Source organism: Aythya ferina, assembly GCF_964211825.1.
Source record: "Aythya ferina genome assembly, chromosome: 3".
NCBI lineage: Eukaryota > Metazoa > Chordata > Aves > Anseriformes > Anatidae > Aythya > Aythya ferina.
Window position 1 is genome coordinate 83,186,058 of NC_140298.1, and position 22,798 is coordinate 83,208,855.

A 22,798-nucleotide genomic window follows, 5' to 3' on the forward strand; every position below is an offset into this window, starting at 1 on the left:
GGACTGTCACACGTAAATATCAATAGCTAGCTTGGTACTTAAAGGATTCTTAAGAAAATAAAACTTGCATTAAAACAATTTGCAAGATAGATACTAGTGATATTTGTTTTATATTTGCCCAATATGCTTCACAAGCTGTCCATTAAGATTCCTCAGAAGTGATTATTTTATTCCGTCTATTTGTGGAATGTTTAAAATGGGATTTGGATTTAACTATAGTGTTAGCAAAATACAAAAATAAAAGGAGTAACAGTAAAAAAGAGATTGCAATGTTTGAATTGATAATAATGACCTAACTTCTTAACATCTTAAATCTTAAAGAGTAACAAAGTAGAAAAATAAAGATATGCACATACATATACTCTGATCTTTACAGATATCTGTCTATTTTATTACTCTGTTTTATATGACCTTACTTTCATTGTAGACTTAACAATGAACTATGAAGTTATAATGAAAACTGTGCACATCACCACTTTGTTTGCTCCTGTCAGTTCTGACAGGAGCTAATGGTACATGAATCACTTGTAATTTTTTATTGAAATGTCGTTACTCCTTTAGCCTGTGTGATTCTCACATCTTGATTCACAGAACATTCATTTTCCTAGTAAGAAGCATTCAAAATTGTCACACCTGTAAACTGGATTGCTTTGTCTACAAAACCTTTTCAAAAAGAATAATTTAAATTTGACCTAGTAAAATATCAAGTGTTTTTTACCTGCCAACAATGGTATTCTTCTTATCAAGTTATGCAGTCATTAGGACAACTCAGAAATAACATGCCTCTATGTTATCTAGTACAATGATAATAATTGTTATTTATTAGTATTGTGGCTATAGTGTGGTCCCTGAAGGCTTCCTATAATTGACGTTACCACTTTCAACAGTTTAATCACTTGAAGTTCTTTTGACAAGAAACAATATAATTACCTAATTAACTGGGAAGGGATATAAGTATTTCATATTCCTCTTTGACAAAGACAATAGAAAGTGTCTCTCATTTTAGATATTTTTCTTTGGCAAGAGTAAGGCAGTGGTAAAGGAGCTCCTCTAAAATTAATTATTTCTCCAAACAGACTCTTCATAGAAAGCCAGAATCAGGCACAGAAAACTCATTGCTGGCCTAAAGAGCACTGTTTTTCAGAACATTCCTCTGCTGTTCCTGATGCACATACTTAAGCTGCAGCAAACGTCACTGAAGTCAACTGGGACCCCAGCAGTTATAAGGCAACTATTTCCTGTGCTCATCATTTCTGTGACACAGCTGTAATTTCAAAGCAGGAGAGTTTTCCCAAGCCCTCTTCATTGCCTGAAAAGAAAAACAAGATTAACTATGGAAATATTGGCTGTTTTCTTGCCAGAACTCTCCCTAATTTTCTGACTTTTTGAAAATGTCTGTTCATAGGCTTTAAGAAGTTTAAGTAAATGGATTAGTTATTGGCAAAATAAATTTCTATAGATGCACTTCTGATGGCATAATTTTAATGGAAGAGTATGCTTGCCCTATACACAGTGCCCATTTTATTCTTACATCATGGGTTAAAAGATGTGTGGAGAGCAGTGACATTTACCTAGCCATGGTTTAGAAATACTGTACATTGACTGGGGTCACTAAATAACATGATTATGAAACATAATCTTTCAGCTGTGAGTGGAATTAATTATGTGAGTGAGTACATTTTGTCCCTTTATCCTACCTTTTCAGTCATATTATTTTCTCTTATGAATGCTCTTTTAGGATAACTTTTTCCTGGCTCCTTGAATCAGTATTTTCCTGAATGCAAAACGGATGGAAAAAATTACCAGCTTAGAAAAAAGATATTTACTTTAGTGTTAACAGTATCACAAGATACAGGATATCAGAGAATCAAGCTTTTCAAACCTTCTTGCTAGATAAAAAGAGCTTACTTTCCAGAGAAAAGCCTGTTTTACCAGCCTAATTACACCTTTTCTCCCTTCTTTCTGCATTATCTCTATTTAAACAAATTGGCTATTGAAAAGCACATTGCTGAGCAAAACAAAAAATCCAACAGGTCAGCAGAGACCCTTGAATATTTCTTGCATCTGAAATTAATTTGCTCTGGCCAATGAGTATATTTACTTGAGTATATTTATCCAGTTAGGGAGCAGTAAAAGAACCATGTGCCTTACCTAGGCAAGCAAGTCCAAGGAACACAGTTAACATGCAAAAGATATCAATGAATATATTCACTGGGATTTTAAAAGCATCCAGAGGCATCAGTCAGGTCTGGGACCCTAATGTACTATTCAGACACTGAGCAAAAAGCACCTTTTACTTGAAAGAGCTCACAGCCTAATTAGACAATAGAGGCAAACCAATGTAGAAGACTAACACAAACACAATACTGTGAGTTCAAGTCTCTTGTAATTCATTCCCAGTCTCTGCAGAACAGGATGAGGAAATGTTCTGAGTGTAGACCTTTCTCCCATTATCCTACAGCTAAACATAAAGCTGCAATGAGCTCTGTTACTGAAATAACACAACAACTTCAACACTGGTTGAAAATTTGCTTTCAGGACCCTCAGGGTCAAGCTCACATTGTCAATGTACAGTCAATTGCCCAAGCTGCATAAACTACAAGCACTTGTAGAAAATTGGGTCAATATTTTATCACAGGTCCAGATTAGCTGATGTGGAGAAACTACCTTTTCTACTCAGCAAAAAGGGATTGAGCCACAACAGACAAACAGATTCCTGAACATACCTAGAGCAAGCTCAAAATCAGTGCCAGCCTTACTGAGTGTATTCTTCAGCAACCTACTAAGCATCCTCTCCAGTCAGTTCATATACAACAATAATAGCTGTGTGGCCTTCCAGTTGTTGACAGGTGTCAAGACAGGTGTTAATTTTACCTGGGGATACTGTAGTACATCCCCAAATGAATTTCATGAGCATTGCTAAAACTTGTCATCTTTCTACATTAATAGTGATATGCATAGGTGAAATGAGGCAACAAACTTCATACAGACTTGTTACAACATGTAACTACCTATTGCAAAGTTCAACAGATTTTCATAGATATTTTTAATTAGTACTAATATAGTTTCAGAGCTTTCATGTATCTGCACAGAACTCTTCCAGAGATTTTGCTCAGGATGAGTACGAAGAACTATGAAGAAGTATGAAGAAGAATACATAAGAGAAAGTTATATCATCCTTTAAATTGCGATGGCCATTCTAGCTTTTTATAACATACAACAAGTAAATAATCTATTTCTTGTTAGTATTATGTTCATGGTTCATAGTCTATACTGTTGTTTCAGACAATATTATTCTCTCAAAACTTTGTTGTATTAAAAAACCTACATGCACGTATCAACATGTAAACACAGAGTTCTACTACAAATGTTTCTGTTAGGACAGCTACCAGCTAGAAAGTACTGCATCTGCCAATGCAGCTCAGCATATATGTATCATGGATTCCAAATTATGGAAAGAGGTCATAGCTCTGAACTTGACTGCCACAGGTGACTGCTACTAAAAAAAGAAGAAGACTGTAAGCATGTCCTTTGAAGACTTGGTCAATGAGTTTCTGCTTACCGTGAGCTTACAACCCTCTTGAACTTTATGTATTTTTAAAATCAACTAGTGAATCAACAACCAGCACACTGAAGTGCCACCTTAAATCTTACATGAGCATTGACATTCTATCACCAAAGCAGAGGAAACTGTCTCTTGGCAATACAGTTCTTTCAGAGCTTAGGCCTTGTTTTTCCAGTGCTTAGGGCAAACATTTTGCTCTGTTTTAGATCCTTTACACATTACATGGAAGATGCCATGAAATATCAATGTGAGTGTTCACAGGCACAGTGAAGGAAAAAAAATAATGCTTCAGGTGGATCAGACCCCACCACCAGTCTGATTACATGGTACAACAAACACCATTCTGGTTGCTTGTCCCTCCAGCACCTTACCACTGAAGGCAAAGCAAAAATCCCACCTTGTTAATTATATCCATAATTCTTCTAGCATAGGAAGCTGAAGAAAGTTTGCACCATGTCCAAAACTTTCATAATGTCCTTGAGTGAATAGCCTGGCAGTGGACCTCCTGGCTGCAGCCGGGTCAGTAAGTTCAGATGTGGTCTGATTCAAAAGCCAAAAACCAGCAAACCAGCCAAAAACCAGCATACTCTGGAGAGTCCCCTTGTCCTCAAAATGGTTCCAAAGAGCACTGATGTGCAGGATACAAAACAGGGCAGCTTTGACAGAAGAGATTGAGAAAGCTCTGCCACAAAATTACATTTAGCTTGGGAATTGTAATACTCTCTAAAAAAGAGACTATGAGGATATAGGGCTAAATCTCTAAATGTTTAGACATGTTCTGTCAAATAATTCAAAAAGTTTTCTGCCTTATCAGTCATGTTCAGAGAATGCAGTCTTTTATAATCCCCTTTACATCATCATGAGGTAAACTGTTCAAAATCAAGAAGCAGCACACTTTGATATTGATGAGAATGTAGATTTGTAAAATGATTTGTGGAATACCCACTGTTCTTTATTTCAGATTATAATTTCCCTTTGAGAACGGAACAAGTATTTTGTCTTTCTCTAAAGTTTCAGACATTTATACCTTTAATTCTTTTGTACTAAAATGATATTTAAAAATGAATTGCAATGCAGTATAATGTTAAATTATAAAAACTGAAGTTGCCAGATAGCAAAATGTAATATTCTTGTCAAACTGCATAAAGCACTAGGGCATGTATCAACAAGGGAAATGGCAAACTTGTGACTATGCCTTCATTACAAAGGAACTGTGGAAAATAATTTCAGAAGTTTTTAACCCACAGTAGGAGCTAAGTTAACTGGAAAATCTAGATGTAGCTGTCTCTGGGAGGAAGCTTACATCTGAACTGAGGAAAAAAAATTGATGAAAAATTTTAGATTTATTCAAGTTCAGGATGGTTTTATTATTTGCTTGAGTAGGCTTTTAACTGCTGACCTTCATTTTGGCACCTGGAAAGTCTGGCTTCAGGACTGGGGTTGGTAAGATCCCAAAAACCTATCCTTGAACTCTTCAGAAAAAGTGGTTATGCAAGACAGGATCTTCATGTCACCTAGGGCTAAAAGACTGTGAAGATCAGCCAAAAATAGATGTTGTATACAAAGCTTGTAATAGTCTTCAGCACAGTATCATGAAGATTTAGACACCGTTCAAAAAAGTAGTTAAAGTGAGAAACTAAAGAAAGAAAACTAACTTTTTCTTTATTAGTGTTCCTCAGCATTAGGAGATCACAGCAAAAGTCACTACCTTACAGCTTTCAGTACCTTACAGCTTTGCCTCTATTTGTGTGGATCAAATTATAATTTGCTGAGCCCACCATGTGAAATCTAGGAGCAAATAACTGTCCCCTTGAAGTTACAGCTCTGACAGCTTGCGTTACAAACAGGAGTTTGTGTCTTTTGTATCTAAATCTTGAATTTAGCTTTTCAAACAGTGGCTGTAAAAGAATTCATTCCTTACTTCAATATTTTTAAAACTTTCCTCAGATTTGCTTGCTCCAAAAAAAAAAGAAAACAACAATAAGAGAACTGTAACAATAACAGCATTCTTAGTATCCAAAAATATTTTAAGTGAAATTAACAGCTAGGGTGATGCATACTCCAGATAATTGTATCCAATACTCTGCAGTAAAATCTACTCAATGAATGAAGGAAAATGATGAGAACCTCTATATGGACTGTTCAGTTCAGTTGCCTTATGTAGGCATTTAACAAACAAACAAAAAAAAAAGTAGTCAGTGTCCTGAAATGAATACAATAAATTGCCCTTTGCATCAACTGTCAAAGTATTCTTCTGTCACCTACACAGAGTGCCTATCAGTCAGCTGTACACCTGAGGAACAACACTGAGGGTATGCCTACGGCACTTACCTTGCAAAACTGCAATTGCACAACAAATGATGGTCACCAAAGAAGGACGTGGGAAAGGGCAACAGGTTCATTTGGCTACTTATCAAGGCCTTAGTGTAATTATACAGTGGGATCTTGCTGTGTTAATATGTCTTAATTAAACTGAGTTTGTTTTGTGCTGTTGGACCTACCACAAATTCACATGCATAACTGCAGAATTAAACTATAAAATTAAATTATGTGAAAACAAATATATATTTTTATTATCATTGTTACTACTGCTGAACTCAGGACCTTGCTGTTTGTTGCCTGAATTCCTTGCTGCTTAAACTGTATAGAACTTTCTCAAAGTCTTCTTATACAGTGTTTATACTGTACTCTTAAGGAGAAAGAGGTACAAACTCACCGCCTCTGTGAATAGGGTGTAAACTCTCAAAATACGACTTCTGTTTTTCTGAAGGGCATGACAAATTATTATAGACTAAGATGCTGAAATGGCACTATTTGTGTGGCTGAGGCTTGCTGGGTTTTGATGACAGTGTCACATGCTGCCAAGATGTTTCAAAACAGTCATTTACACAGTAGCAGCAGTTATGATGTGAATCCCAGATTAGATGACTTGCTGTTTTGAGGGATTTTTCTTCAGGGAATGACATCTGAATGCCTGATATGAAAAAAATAATAATATATAAAAATAAAATAAAATAAAATAAAATAAACAAACAAACAACAACCAAAAATAAAACATGTTGTGGAGAAAAGTGTGGGAAACGTGTTTCAAGTCTTCAGTATTGCAGATGAAGTACATAAAGATCAGAACAGAAATTAAGATCAGAATATCCAGATCTGATCCTGGTTAGAAAAGTTACAAAGAAAAACTTGTGTTATGTAGGCATTATAAAGGTTATTTTAGTACATAAAGTGTCTAATAAATATTGTATTTGTATATACAATGTCTAGTTTTGCTTCCAGCTATAAAGGAAAAGCTGTTTTACCTATAATGATAAAATATTGTACTTTACAAGTAAACTAGGTACATGGTACCTACTAGAAAGTTTGAAATTATACCAGTTCTACTATCAGACCTTACGAGTGAGTTGTGCTAACTATACTTTCCAAACATTTTTTGAAAAATTTGTTTCTTCTCTATGTTATAGTATTGGGTGCTTACTTTCATGCCGATTATGAATACTATGGCTATATTTTTCTTTTACAGTTATAAATGTACAATATTAATGCTTTCCATTGTTAGCACTTAAATTTTCCTGTTTTCAAAGATATGCTGGTATCTTGCACTCTATATGCACTCTACTAGTGCATATATTTGCCTTTATTCAGTATAAAAGTATTCAAACATTTTTATACATTTAAGGTCTAAGCAAAATTTTCTACTTAATAACTAAGCTGCACTTAAGAAATTTCTTAATCTTAAATAAATGAAGCTTTGTTTATTTGACTAGCTACTTAAAAAAAAAAAAAAAAAAAAAAAAACTTCATATTTATATGCATATGGAACTAAGGGAGAGAAAATATATAGTGCAGCTCCTTCAGGACACTTAGTTACCTAAAATCATTGATCTGGATCAAGCTAGTTCAAGGAAGATAGCTCCTTTAATGAAGGAGAGATCTTCTGAAACAAGCTCTGAAAAACATCTTTGCTCCCTTACTGCTACATAAAAGAGGGAGAAAGCTTAATCCATCTATGATGCATCTTGAAAGGGGAGCCAAGATGTTGAGCTGGCCAGAACATGCAGATCTTTTTTGGGGCATATGTACTGGGGTAACATGAAGACACTCTCTGCCCTATGGTCTCTGCTTAGCTTGTAAGTATTGTCAGATTCACAAAGTCATGCTAACTGAGAGAACAAACAAATGTGGCTGACATTGCTGTTTAAAAAGGGCCACAAAATAACAGCTCAACTCTAGGATTTTCCAAGTAGACAAGTCAAGATGAAGCCTAGACTTGCTGTAGGACAGATTGAGACAACAAAAATATTCACAACTATTTACCAAGATTTGGTCTTCAAGGACAGGTTATTATTTTAGTTGGGAGGTGAAATTAAAAGCAGCTGACACAGTAGCAGAAAAACAAAAATGAACAACTGAAGGATTTGGGTGAAAATATAGTGATGAGTATAACTAAACAGCTCAAACAGAAGGCTGGGAAACCTAATTTCCTCAAGAAACAAACAAACAAACAAAACAAACAAAAAAAAACAACCAACCAACCATAAATAAATAAACACCAATCTCCATGGTGTCTTGTTCAGCACTGAAAAAATTGTAGAAAATGTTATATATATTAAAAAAAAAAAAAAAAAAAAAAAAAAAAAAAGCATGGCACACATACTTTGTAGAGATTTCTGTTTTTCTCCAGGCACCATGTTAATGAGAGAAAATGAGAAGGCTAACTCTCACTAGGTCATGTTGTCTCTGCTTCAGAGGGCTACAGCCTTCATAATTCACCTCTTCTCGCAGGCATCCTAAGAAAGCTCTACAAGAAAAACCTCATCAAGTACCAAGAAGAATAAAATTATTTGACAGTGAGTTCTCTTATGTAGTAGTCAAAGTGAGTGGCATAGGAAATATGACTCCCATGTTCCTCTACACACTTCTGTGCTAGTGGGACACGTCAGTGTCTGTGGACCCTGGTGTCCCTCATATCTTGTGACATGCCCACTCTATGCTACATGATACCCACTAGGTGCACCTTCATGCCATATTAGAGCAGAGTGAACATGTGTTCATGTGCACTTCTTTCAAAAAGAACCAATTTGCAACTGGATTGTCCCCATCATAATTTGCAAGAGCCTTTAAAGGGAAAATTGGCAGCTTGTCTTTCTCAACTTACTGTCATGACACATTTCCCCGGGATCTTTCAAGGCAGGGACACAATGAGGACCAGAGCTTGTGTTTGCAGTGATGCAGTCATGCCTGGTGGATTCGACCACTAGACTATGGATGGCTGTAAACACTGCGATAGTTGTATACTTTTTTACAAAACTGGGCCCTGGTTTTAAATAGGGTTTTAAATGAGAGCAATTAATAACAGGTAGCAAAACTAATCAAGTGGCAGACTGTGAGACCAGTGAAAAGATGATATAATAATTAAAAAATGTTAATTTTATGTGGTGATAGACACCCAAGATATGTGCACATTTTGAAGTATGTTTAGATTCCTTATAATCTCAGGTTTCTGAGTCCAAAATCTTATAATCTCAGGTTTCTGAGTTAAAATCTGCCTGTGTCGCTAAATTGAAGAGAGAAAAGATAGATGATACACCAGAGTAAGGGAAAAATTAAGCAATGAACCACGTAATTTGGGACATCACAGGGGAGAGTGACAGGAGAAAACAAAGAGAAGGAGAAAACATAAAATTATGAGTGATATAATAGGAAAGGGAGGGACCATCAGGACACATGACCACAGAAGTATGCTGAGAGCAATACTTTTCACACTTGCAGAAACATGAAATGACAAAGCCACCATCATTGATGTAGGATCACTGTAAGACTTGGAGCAAAAGGGTTCCTTATGGAGCCGTGTAGGCCACCGCTGACCTGCTGGAGAGACATGTTCCTGTCTTTCCTCTCAAACACTGCTGCCTGGGAAGCACAGCACGGTAGTACTGTGCTGAGGGAGGCTAGGCTTAGAGATGATCCTACTGATAATAAACAGCATGAGGGAATGTGGCAGGCCAAGCTAACCCTGAAGCTCTGGTCTAGGACTGCCAGTGTTACTGCAGGTTCATGTAGGGTGAGCAGAGGGCTGGGGAAAAGATGAAGAGATTGCATCTACAGAATTATTTATTATACTCCAGAGTTATAAACAAACATGTGAGAGCAAGTACATTCCAAACTGAATCATTCATCATTACTGTTAGCAATAATAATTAAAATAATTCTTGGTGTTTCCAATAGGAATGCAAAACTCAGAGGAAAAAAAAAAAAAAAAAAAAGAATCCTGAAAACATGAGAATATTATAATGGATTTATCTTCACAAAAATCCTGTGAAGTAGGTACCCTTATCTGCACATTACAGAGGAGGAAACTTTGGCATGGAGAGATTGTGATTTGCCCAGGGTCAGGCAGGAAGTCCAGGGAACAGCTGAATAGAGAACCAACCTCATGAATTCCAGCCCTGTGTTTCAGTCACAAGATCAGTTTTCCTTTCCTTCATTTGAGAATTTCTCATATAATTAAGTTAGGCAAATCCATAATTATGGATTTGAAAGTACCCTTTATACCATCTCCCAATCCAAGGTATTCAAAATTACATGGGAACGGAAGTCTGATAAAGGAGCTTTTCTGTGCTTTCTGTATATACCAGGAGGAATCTTAAACATTAAACCAAATAGTCTTTAGTGGCAAATCCACTATCAAGACTTAGAAAGAGTTTCTGGCACAGAGATTAAATCCAAAATATTTTGAGATGCATTTTCAGCTCCAAGCATGTACATTTTCATTCTCTCCCTGGATAGATGCATGTTTAATTACACCTGAGAAGCTGCACAGCTTTTCACAGGGGAGCTGGGGAGCCCTGCCCCAGAACACATTGCCACTTTGTACTTGAGGCAATTGTCTGGAGGCTGGATAAAGTCCAGGATCCTTTCCACCAAGACAAGACTTGAAGATTGCTCATCCTAATGAGTGGAGGCTTTCAGCATTAAGGAATTTCTCAACAGGTGGAAATAGTCACTGTCTTCCTTGTTTTGCCTGCAGCCTAATCTGGTAATAATTTTCAGGAAATTTTTACTAGTTAAGATCTCATGGACAAGCAAAGGCAGGAAAGATTCATTTTGCTTGTGAAAGCCCTTCTTCATGGGGTTGAGATGGGCACCCAGCTGCACAGAACTGCAAAAGCTGTTGTAAGCTCTGCTCAGTGCCCACAGCAGACGCATAGGTTGCATATGTCTAAACTATCTGGCACAATTTTCTGGACCATCTACAGGTTACTAACCTTGATGGTGCAGCAGCATGCCCTGGCAATTTTGTCTGCCTGCAATATCATGCCAGCAAGCCCTTTGCAGCTTCTAGGATCTGGGCTGGTAGTTCTGCACAGCACCATGATGTGGCATGTGTGTGTGTCAATCATCTGAAGCCAGGCTGGAGATCTTTTACCTATGACTGCATTGCACATACAGTAAGCTTGGACAGCCAAGTGGTGTTACAGATGGAAGCGTAAGGGCCAAAGGACTTCCTCTTTACAAGGCTAAGAACAGCAACAACATGTTTTGAGGATGCAATTTTAGATTTAATGGCCAACAGTACCAGTCAGGTATCTGAGTCTTCATGCAGCTGTGACTTGAAGCCTTTCATAGACCACCATCAGAGCTGTACCAAAAGTAGAAGAAAGACTGTTGTGGAGTATTTATTTTTCTTTTACACTTTTTACCTAAATACATAATTTCATATATGTTTTTCTTCCTTTAAAGCTCTTTACTCTTTTGATCCAATGATATCTTATTTGTATGCCTCTGCACTTGAATGTCCTGTAGCAGCCATTGAGCCATGGCTGAATGACACTGCTATCACAACTTGCTAATAACTAGGCAGAATAATCTTCTTCATGATAGTGCATATTCATCTCAGGAGAGCCTTGCTTGTTGCAAGTCCTGTTCTGATATAACACCACTGCTAACTGCATGCTGTATCATACACATCATCTAGTTTATCATTCATCTTTTTTATCTTGTTTGACAAATAATGCTCCTCCAGTGTTTCTTTAAGCTACCAATGTGCTTCTGTAACCATAGGATCTCTCAAATACAGATAAACAGCGTGTGCTTCCTTTCCCATATCCTCCACATCTTTCACTGAAACAAACTGTCAAGCTGGTCTGGCAGAGACTCAAGTCCAAGATCTAGACCCCTTGATCTCTAAGATCAGGAGCCAAACTCTACCCTTATGAAATACCACTGAGGCTAGCAACATCCCTACAAGAGGAATTTGGCACAAGATTTTTCTTTTTTACACCTGAAATTAAAATTTGACTTAGCACAAGACAACATACAACATTCACAGAAAGTGGAGAACAATGAAAAGAGGCAAAACAAAGATGCTTCTGTGAAGAGTCACTCTACCATATGTTAGTCTCCTTACCAGCCCCGGGCAGCACCATGGAGTGAACCACTTATCACACCAGTTCTGGGGAGCAGGCAGCCACTTTAGCCCAGGGACAAGTGACACACCAAAGGGACAACTTGCAGCACGCAGGGGGATGTGCTGGTATCACAAAGATAACATGCAGAGCAGCACGCAGTGCTACTGCCTCACATGACCTACTGTAGCCTTAGATCAGCTGATGACATCTTTGGTCAACAGAGAGGCTATCTTTAATCTTTCCTCCTCTGGGATCATATATTAACCATGTGAGCATGGCCCTCAGCATCCCAAGCAGGAAAGCACGTCTACAGCTTTCACTTGGCTAAATTCTTGTTTTCCCAGTAGTGGCAAGGATTCCTCATGTGACATCAGGAAAATCAGTTCATCTCTCTAGTTGTCAGTTATCCCATCTGAAGCAAGAATATTAATAATTCTTGATCTCACATCAGTGTGTAGGATTTACTTACATCTGCACTCCTTGGATGATTGGCAGTTTCTAATCTAATTGTTGTCTCTAGATATTTTACATTCTCCATGAAGACAGACAAGTAGAGATCAGAAAATCAGCAAATCCATGAAGAGAGGAAAAACAATCCTTTAACCTCAGAGAAAAAGGACCTACCACAACAGCCTGTTCCAGGAACAGCCAAGGCCTGAAACTCTTACAAAGAGTAATGGTTTATTCTTTGAACAGTTCATAGTAGCTACAGGGACTACTCAATGAATTAAATGCCAGCCCATGTAAACGTATTTAGCTTGGTCCTAGGAGAACAGCCCTGGTTCATTTGATCTGCTTCATGAAAGGCCTGTGCTGGGTGTCTTTTGCAGGGAAGGCAATGGTGATGAATGCTGATGAAGCTGCTGTGACTGCTGCTGTGGGGAACATCATTTTTCATCTCCTCAGCCCCACCCTGGGCTGCACAGGGAAGCTGGAGCTGTCTCCCTCTGGTCATGATGGATGCGAGGGCTGTGGCACTGTCTGCCATGGCAAACAAAGCAGAGCAAGAAAAACTATTTTAAGGATAAAACCAGCCAGCCTGCAGAATTGGTGGCCCTGCTGAGCTGAAGGAAAACCAGGACAAGGCATCTTGTCTGCTTAGATCTGTGACATCTTGTTGCCATCCCCCATAGCCTTTAGGCTTCCTTTGCTCTAGAAGGTTCATGTTGTTGGAGAACCACACTGCAGCACTTGAGCAAAGCTGGCTGTGGTTCCCCATGCCCAAGCTGCAGGGAGAGCTTCTACCCCCACCAAGGACAGTGCCAGCACTGCTGGCAGGCCCTCCTGCACAGGTGAGTCATGTCTGAGTCACTTGTCCCTGCGCCAGGAACAGCCAGCCTTTTCTCAGGAAGCAGAGCACACTTTCTCACTGACACAAGGCTAAGCAAAAAGGACAGGTGAGGCGTCAGCATGCATGTGTTCCCAGCCAGGTATCCCAGGTGTTAAAACATCAGTGCTTAGCAACGCTTTGGAGACCAGTGTAAATTAGCTGCTTCCCCACCCTCATTGACTTCATTTTCCTTTCTCCACAGCCAAAGCCTGGAGAAGCCCTGATGGAAGATTAGAGGCAGCTGTTGTCAGCTCCGAGGCCTTCTTCTGCTGGATCAAAGTGCTCAAGTCATGCAACATTAATAATGCCCTCCAGGAAGTCACGAGGGAGCACCTATCTCCAGAATAACAAACAGGTCAGCTCACGCTCTTTGTTGGTCTCCTTCAACTAGGTTTGTAAAACCCCAGACCATTCTCCATGAAATTTCTTGCTGAAATACCCACTTACACAGGCCACCGACTTCGCAAAAGAAAACCTGTTCACTTTCTCTATTTGACAGATATCTACCAGGATGGGCTGAGTGTGGCTTTCTTAATGTTTGAAGAAATTCTGAGCAATTCTGGATGATTGGCCCAGTGAGGCACTATTTTGAGGTGACTAGTAGAGATGAGGTAGTAAGGTCTCATATTCTACTCTTGATAAATAACCCCCAAATGACCCTTTAAAGATGGCATTACTCTAAATTGGCTGCAGAGGAATGTCAACCTGGTACATCTAGGGACATTCATTCCAACTTTCTTTTGGGAATAAAGGTGAGGTATTCTGAATATATCTGGTTTCCTTTTGTATGTCTCCTTTCTCACAGAGAAGTTTAGAATGTGTCCTCATTCACATTTCAGTAGCCCTTTAGCCACAGATACCTGGTATATTTCTAACAAAAAGAAATACAGATAGGAAGTGAATCCTGGTTTGCTTCAACTTGATGACCAACATAGAAGAGAATGCCAAAGAATACAAAATTTGGCAAGTGGAACTAAGAGGCCCTTCTTGCACAAAGCAATGCTGATGTAAAACCCTGTGATTTGAGCATCTGAGAAGAAATGAGTGACTTGAAAAGCAGAATCCTACTAATGTGTTTCTCCTCAGAGGAAGCATTTCAGTTTACGATAAGGTCAAGAAGCCTGTATGGGATCTTCAGAGTGTCCTTCACCAGGTCAGTGGTGTTTCTGCTGTCTGGAAGAACAGCCCCTCCTCTCTCTGCAAAAGAAATATCTTTCAACTTCTCCCTTTGAATTTGTCATTACCAGCACGCTCAGAGAAGTCTACAAATCACTTCCAGTTCTCACTTGGAACCCTTAATTGACAAAAACAAACAAATAAACAAAACCCAACAACAACAACAAAGTCACAATACATGTTCCAATGCCTTACCAATAGATAGGAATTGCTGTCATGATACAGAGCAGAATGGGCCAAGATCCCCTTTAAGACATTCTCATCCATGCAAGGGGCTAAGGGGCTCCATCACCAGCAGTTATGCTGCATATCAGTGAAACTGAGTAACATTGATTTCCCCTTCAGAAGTAATTGCCTCACTTTTAGCTATCCAAATATGTTGCCATCACTAGTTTATTATTGTGAAGTTAAGAAAGATTATAAACTTGATTTTGTAAATGCAAAACAAGGACAGAAGGATCTCACTTAACCTTCTTCATATGGTGCTACAACACAGGCAAGAATGTCACTCTTAACTTGTAATTCTAGTTCTCTGCTTTAGTTAGGGGATCATACTTTTTATTATAGCATGCTGCTCCCTCTGCCCTAGTGATAACTCTGGAAACCAAGTACTAAAGCACGTACTGCAGCAGTGCTTCCTCTATGAAGCAATCTTATCTTCAGGAACAACATCTTCAGTGCAAAGAGAAGCATTATTTACCACAAAGCAGAGGAATAAGATACTACTTATTTTGTGCTCTACATCAAGACAAAAATTATAATTCATCTTCCATCCTCTTGAGCACTCTCAATAAGAGAAGGGAGAACTGCTCTAGAAAACTCACCTTGTAAACTTACAGTATAATAACAGTGAAGTTCACAATATAACTGGCCTGAATAATGCTCAGTTCTGCATTTACTACTAATCAAGCTATAAATATAACATACTTGATGATTTTACGTAAGCTGCCCAAGTCAAATAGATTACATCACAGGGTCATTCAGGGAAGCTGCTGCTCAGGCTATGGCATTCAGATTTAACTAGGCTTGTATTCATTTCTGGTCACCTGGAAACACTAGCAAAACATGTGATTGCAGCTTAAAACAAACACTGTGGCATCACTCTCCTCCCCCCTCCCCCCTTTTTTAAGGGAAGAAAGTTAAATTTTTGTTTTAACATGAACTGTCTACTGATAAAGAAAGATGGAAAGATAGATAGTGTGCTGAATGCTTCCTCTGTCTAGTTAGTAAGCATTTACCCCACACCCATCCAAGTGGAGACATAAACATGGTGAATCATGCTCAGCTATGAAAATGTTAAAACTGAGCCTTTGATGAGGTCTCTTCATATTTTTCCCTCTGGGAAAGTTCCCTAGACTCCTTCTTCAGGAAATAATGCACTATAAATCAGTTAAGTTTCCTTCCATGCATTGCGCAGTCTGTCTCTGCAGGGATTCTCACTTGGGACTCAAGCCCACAGCTGCTGTGCACTGGAGATGAGCTACCCACACAGCCTAAGGACCACCTAACCTGACACATTGCTAAGGCAAGGCTGCAGTTATGCTTCAAGTTGGGCATGCTCTGCTACTGGAGGAGGAGGAGTTGGGAGATTTCCCTACCAGCCATATCTCATCCCATCCCTAACCCCTATTTTGTGTTCATGAGGAGGTTCTCTTAGCTCCACACATTGCAGAAAGCATTGATAATAGTTATGCTAAGTTTGGGAATCACTACCATTGCAGGGTGTGTGGGACTTTTAAAGAGCAGAATCCTGCTGCCAGCAGCCATCTATTGTGTTTTAACAGTTAAGAGGACCTGCAATGGATTACTGAGACAAATAAGAGTTTAAATACTCTTAGAAATATATGTCTGCTGTCTTCTCCAGGTAGCTCTGCCAATGTACTCTGATGAGAAAATAAAATGTCCCTTTCCTAAATACATGGGACTAATAGCCTAAGACTTTTCTGAAATGAAATAAATAAATAAATAAATAATATCCGATGGGTATTGTATAACACAAGATAAATATTTAGTAACAATTGAGTTTACCAAACTGGAAGATATCAGTGTTTTACTGCCTACTCATTTTCATTTGTCAGACTATGGAAACAATGTTAACAGCTGAACCAAGGCTCTGGGTAGAGTAAGATCAACCATCAATAGGAAAAATGGCCTTTGTAGTACCTGTTTTCAACCACAAAGCAACACACTGTACTATCCAAGACCAGCTGTTGAGGTGGTAACCTTTCTGGTATGAAGATATAATGAGGCCTGAGTGTTAGCTGGCACTCAGCTGATGAAAGTGAGCTGAGTTTGCATGGGCTAGGAAGTAAGTGCATGTGTTTTAGCTTAGAAGCCCATCCTGTAAGCCAGATAACCTGCTACTTTGGGAGTGCAGCAGAGGGCGGTTGTTGCTTAGCATAGAATGTAAAGAAACAAGCAAATTCTAATGAAAAGGAATTGGCTTTTACCAATAATTTAAGCGATGTTGTTTCAGGCAACACCACAATTGCCCTATGTGTGCTTTCTTGAATTGTCATGCAGTAACCTTTGGATTGCAAAATCCCCATTTCCCTGCTTTCCCTGGCTCCAAGACCATAATGAATGTATCACCTGTTTGTCCCACACTGGCTTCTCCACTTCAGACTGCAAAGGAGAACTGTCACCAGGTCATGGTATTGTCATGAAAGCAGCAGCTGAATGTGTTCAAATGTTGGACTTATTGATTCTCCAAGCTTTAAAACCCAACAATAGAAAAAAAGTTGGAGCTTTACTCAGTGAAGGGATTTGCTTTCTCAAGCCCATCCATTTTTAAATATTTAATCATTTAATCATATTTAATCATTTAATTAATTCACATTAATTAATTCTCCCATGTGAATTGCTTTTATTGAAAAAAACAGAGTCTGGTTTCCGAGTAAGACAATGGCTTAGAACACTGAATGCCATGTCACAGGGTCTCTGGTGAAAAAGTGTGGGCAATGACAATTTAAATAGAGTTTTATAGTGATGGGGCAAGGTAAAAAGCAATAGATAGGACAAAGAGTCCTATTTCTTGGCCAGTGGGTTACACCTGTCAAACAGCAGGAAAAAGACTAAGAAGGAAATGTGGCTATAGGTATAGCTAAGTCCTACATAAATGTGATAAAGATCACATGCGCACATATGCCCTCAGATCCATGGTTTTTATGCCCATACCCACATCAGATTCCGAGATTAGCTGTGAGGTGACACAGCCCAACTGGTGCTAATTACAGCTTCTGTTGTGAGGCTGACACTTTCTATATCAGCAGCCCTGACCACTGTGGTGGGATTGCGCTGCTAGCTTTGCATCAGGAAGTGTTGGCTTTGCATTAGGCACTAAACTCTATTCTACCTCCCAAAGTCAGTGCATTCACCTCAGTTTGAGAATTGTATAAGGAGGGCAGACTGTGTCACTCAGTCTCAGACTTGCTTGCATCCTGCCGCCCATGCACTGTGAAAATACTCTTTCACATGTGATCTTGGGATCGGGATTAGCAAAACGATCATGAGGCAGAGCAGCAGTTCAGAGCAGTTATCCAAGCAGATACAGCACTCTGAAACAGCTCAAAAAGTTCGCTGTAAGCTCTGTGACCCTGGTTTGGGGGAGGCATTGGGGCTGGTAGGGTATGTTTGTCATTTCATCCCTGTAGGCATTCTTCCCATCCACAGGTAATCTCCAGAGCTGTTATTGAGGTTTGCCAAGTTAAATAAGACCTACCTCATGTGGAGGTAACCCACTCCAAAATAGATTTCTCCAAGAAGGCTTTGCCCTAAGTGCTCGAGTGATTAAATACCTATAAATAGCTCAGAGATGAGATGCAGATAAGCGATGACCTCTCCTCAGGAGACAGTGTCCCACTAACTTGATTCTCATTTGTTGCCTATTAGGCCTGGTAATGAGGTAGAGCATATGGTCATTTTAAATTTGTTATGTGATGTAACCTCCCTTTTTGGGACAGCTCAGCATGTGTAGAAGAGATACATATCATCTCTTGTATAGGACAGTCTTTCAAGGCAGCACCATTAGCAATGCAGAAAATTGTTTGTCAGATTGCTTTCTTAAAAAGAAAATAAACTTGTTGCCCATGAGGTGTCCTTTGAAGTGTGGAACTCAGGCTCTTGGCTGACATCCCTTTCCTGGCCGACTCGCTTTGTGCATGACTGCAGTAGCACATTGCAGTCCCACGGGACCTGCTTTTTACTCCCTGGTAAACTTTCCCCCTTTGACATGGGAAAACAGATTCACAGTGATAGAAGGCCAGGACATTCTGCATACTTAAAATCATAAGGCTTTTAAAATTATTTTTTTCTTTCAGTCAAATGCCAAAAGACTCATGTTAACCCATGATTATAAAACTTGTCTTTGATGGCTTGTGTATTTGCCTTGTAGCACCTCCAAGTCAAATATTGTTTAAATCCCCATCAGTTAGCCAAGATATATGGAAGAGACAAGGTTCAGGAGGCCAGCAGTGAGCTAACCGAATTAGCTGCAAAATAACTGGCTGTCACGTTGCCAAGGCTGATGCACATGGATGAGGGGAGCTGTCAGGGGACTCAGCTTCTGCATCCCACTGTGTCATTTGGGTCCCCTCTGCCATGCCCTGCAGTGTGCAGGCCTTTGGTCTCTGACCACAAGCCACCTGCTGCTGCCTGCTCTTGTGGCCTCGGGCTCTGGGGAAGCACTCACTGCCTTGCAAATGGAAGGGGAGAATGGATAGGCCTTGGTGCATGAGCGGGAGGCCACACAAGGAAGCTAGGGAAAGGAATTTAATTACTCATTGTTGCTGGCAGGTGGATTTTTTAAGTGGCATCACATTTATGACCTAAGACGACGAACTGGTCTGACCTTCATAATGAATTATGAAGTGTTTTCATTGGGATGTATCCGCTGTGCTAGGTTTAAAAAACTCCTGGAATTCCTTTTCTACCTTCTCCATCTCAGGCAGGTAGTCTGACAGAGGTGATAGTTCATTTTTCTCCTGGCTCTTTTACTCCTTTTTTTTTTTTTTTTTTTAATTCCTTTTTTTTTTCCTGCGAAAACTGACTATTCTATGTACATTGACTATAGTGTACAAGTGACACTGACATTATGTTGAAGTGATGCCACAGTGAATCAGATGCCTTCTAGAAACACTTGAATTTTAAGAGAACAGAAAGAGTAGATTTAACAAAATACATACACACACACACAAAAGAATAACATATGAAAAACAAAACTAGAAGAATCTAGCATCAAAGGGAATATCATATATTTATGTCTGTTTCAATGCAGACCTCAGGCCTGGGGTTCAAACACCCTGAAATAACAAAAGGTAAAAGTTATAAAATGTGTAATGTAAAGTTGTTGAACTTTATCAGTAGCTTAACTATCTCTTGCATGTCTTTGAATCAAGAACTGGAGAGAATGGTGCTGAATGGAGACTGGAGTAGATGTGTGACCCAGTGACAGATATGGGACTAGAAGAGATCTGTATGATACAGGCAAATCCCAGTTCTCACCAAGTCCTGCTCAGGCAGTAAACATTTAGAGGAGCCCTCAACTCACTTGCTGCCATTTACCACAAAGTACAGAATTCTTTCTAACCTACAATAAGAAAGTTTGGACCTACAACAAAACAAACAAACAAAAAAGGAAATAAAAATATCTCTGGTGCAACAGAAGAGAGCAACAGGGACTGAGGATCTCACCAGTACTCTGCAGACACACAACTACATTGAATTTATGAGGGATTTATTTATGTATTTATTCACTTTTTTTATTATGTCCCCATTTATGAAATAAAATAAATATAATATTATAAGAATATTAATTTAATAACAGCATAGAATACTGTGATAAATGTTATGACATATAACACCTTATATATTAGATATATGCAATATTTGCTTCTTCTTCAACCATCCTGAAGAAACCCAAAATGCACTTAGGACTACATATACGATACAGGATCATACACCATACAAAAGTATCCTTTTTGTATATATTGGAAGAAACAAAAAGCATACTTGTAAGTGAACAAAACAAGGTAACGTACCCTGGGCTGAATATCAGAGTGAGAATCACCAAGTAAAGCTTCACTGAATTCCTTAAATGAGCAAATGCAATAACGCAAGGTAGTATTTCACTACAAAACATTATTCTAATGAACATAAGAAGCAACATGGTATTCACAATCACACTTATTTAGTTTAAAATAATGATGATAAACAAGAAAAAGGTAAAATATTTCAGCAGTTTGGTATGTCAGAATAAGTTCAAAGAATCCTATAAATTGTTTTGTGGGTGTGTGAGTGTCTATGTGTAATCCCAGATAAATGTATGCACTTTGTCACCCAGGCATTCTGAACATCATGTACTACTCAGGAATCAGAAATGTACAGTACAGTCAGAGAGGGTATAATAAGAATGTTGTTCAAAGTAAATAAATACTGAAATTTTTATGAGTGAACTTTTCTGAACCAGTATATGGGAGCTTGAGAGGAGCTCATAAAAGGAGGGCAAAAGCCGGAGAACAAATGAGGATGAGAAAATGATATGAGGCATGTGGCAGAGAAAGAAATATGAAAACAAGCACACCTTTTATTTGACATATATTCAGAAGAACATTCATTAAAGACATGTATCTATTTTAAGATTCAGGAAACTAAAGCTCTGCTCTTGTGTTTATAGTTATTCTCACTATCTGTCCCTTGAGTTACAGCCTCATTAAAATTGAAATTATATTATTGTGTTCCAGGTGTTCTTTGTAAATTCTTAGATACAGAGTAGTATAGATTACACTGATTTATTTCTATATAATATTGTTACTAGGATACAACCAGTACTCTACATTTACATGCAGCTTCTGCATGTAAATGTTTTACAATTAAAAAAAAAAAAGATGATTGGAAAAATTAGTGAATGCAAATAGGGCCTTAGAAAACACTACACATGCACAACTTCAGGTGGAAATTAATAGAATATTGCAGTTTAGATTCAAATTTAAACAAGCTCATATTAATGACCAAAAAGTCAGACTCCACAATAAAAATCTCAGCAGTCCGTATCTACTGGTCAAGCAGCCATTCAAAAGCAATACAATTATTATGATAACACAGAATATAAAGTGTGACAGGACTCCCAAATCACTTATCCAGAAAACAACTTATGTAATTCCTGAGGTATCCCAGCTGTTCACAGAGCTGCCAGGGATGGAGATTCAGCAGTCTTTCTTGGTCACCAGGAACACCAAAGCACATCATGGAGATTGTTAATGTTTTCAAGCTCTGAAATGGACCCGTATTTTGAACCTCTCCAATAATAACAGTAATAACAGGCCAGTTGGTTGTTTTTGCAGCTTGTAAGCAGAGCAACACAACAACTCTGGCCTCATAACAAACATGCTCCAGCAGTCACCAGCTCCAACGCTGCTTCCTTGCACAGTGCCCCCCGTCTGCTCCAAGTCACACAACGCACATGTGCATCTCTAGTTTCTTCTCAGCAACACCAAAAAGTGTGGAAGCAGTTTATGAACTCACATGCCAAACTATTCTTGGGCTACTAAAAACAGTCCTATATCAGAATATTCCTCTGCTGAGGTCCTGTACTGAAGAAGTTATAGCCAAGATTCTTACTATGCCTCCTGCTACCAGTAGCAGGGGAATCTTCCACCCTGCCTACTGTGACCTTCTTTTTTCCAGCATTTTTGTGGATGACAATGCCCAACAAATGGTGGGAAAGGCGGGAAGTAGATTATAAAACTGAAACTACCACTGGAGGATGACTTTGCAACATGCAAAACATTGGAAAAATGATAGACCACAGGGGAGGATTATCAGGAATGATGTTAGGAGCCACTCACCAGACTGACTGACCAAGCATAGGGCAGACTTCTCCTGCACTGTCCTGCAGGCGTGTAGGACGCACTGGGATGTAGAGTCCTGATCTGGCCTACATTCCTGGCCTCCACTGATGGTGCTTTTGGGGAGGAGTCACCATGGTAGGTTTGCTCAGGTGAGCACCCTAATGAAAGAGATATCTTCCATTACTTGGCAGGGTGGAGAGGATCTGGCCCATGGTTTTATTTTTATCAGAGTCTCATGGAGCTGGAGGTATTCCAGTGACCTCCTGGTGTGCTCCAAGTTTAAGGGTTTTCTTAAATTTCATCTGCCAGGTGTCTGCAAACAAGCAGGGGCAGATCCAGGTGATGCCACTCAGAGCTGTGGCTCTTGGCACCTACCATTCAGTTTGTCAACATTTTTCTGCAGGTGCAGGTTCTGTCATTTTTTATGAAATAAGTTGGAAATACTAATCCTGAGCAGTGAGGGGCT

The 22,798-nt window shown here is 39.0% G+C and overlaps 2 long non-coding RNA genes across 2 annotated transcripts in view; one reads left to right on the forward strand and one right to left on the reverse strand.

Annotated features, from left to right (window-relative positions):
- The window catches only part of LOC311433799, a 78,795-nt gene extending 64,432 nt beyond the window's left edge, over positions 1 to 14,363 (forward strand). Inside the window, exons 3-4 of the long non-coding RNA XR_014690963.1 lie at positions 13,512 to 13,664; positions 13,809 to 14,363. This is a non-coding gene — a long non-coding RNA (uncharacterized lncRNA). The remainder of the gene's footprint in view (positions 1 to 13,511; positions 13,665 to 13,808) is intronic.
- On the reverse strand, positions 19 to 22,471 carry LOC311433798. The gene is made up of 3 exons (XR_014690962.1): positions 22,330 to 22,471; positions 1,698 to 1,774; positions 19 to 1,309 (listed from the first exon to the last, which is right to left on the reverse strand). It is a non-coding gene; the product is annotated as an uncharacterized lncRNA (long non-coding RNA).
- Positions 22,472 to 22,798: the final 327 nt, after the last annotated feature.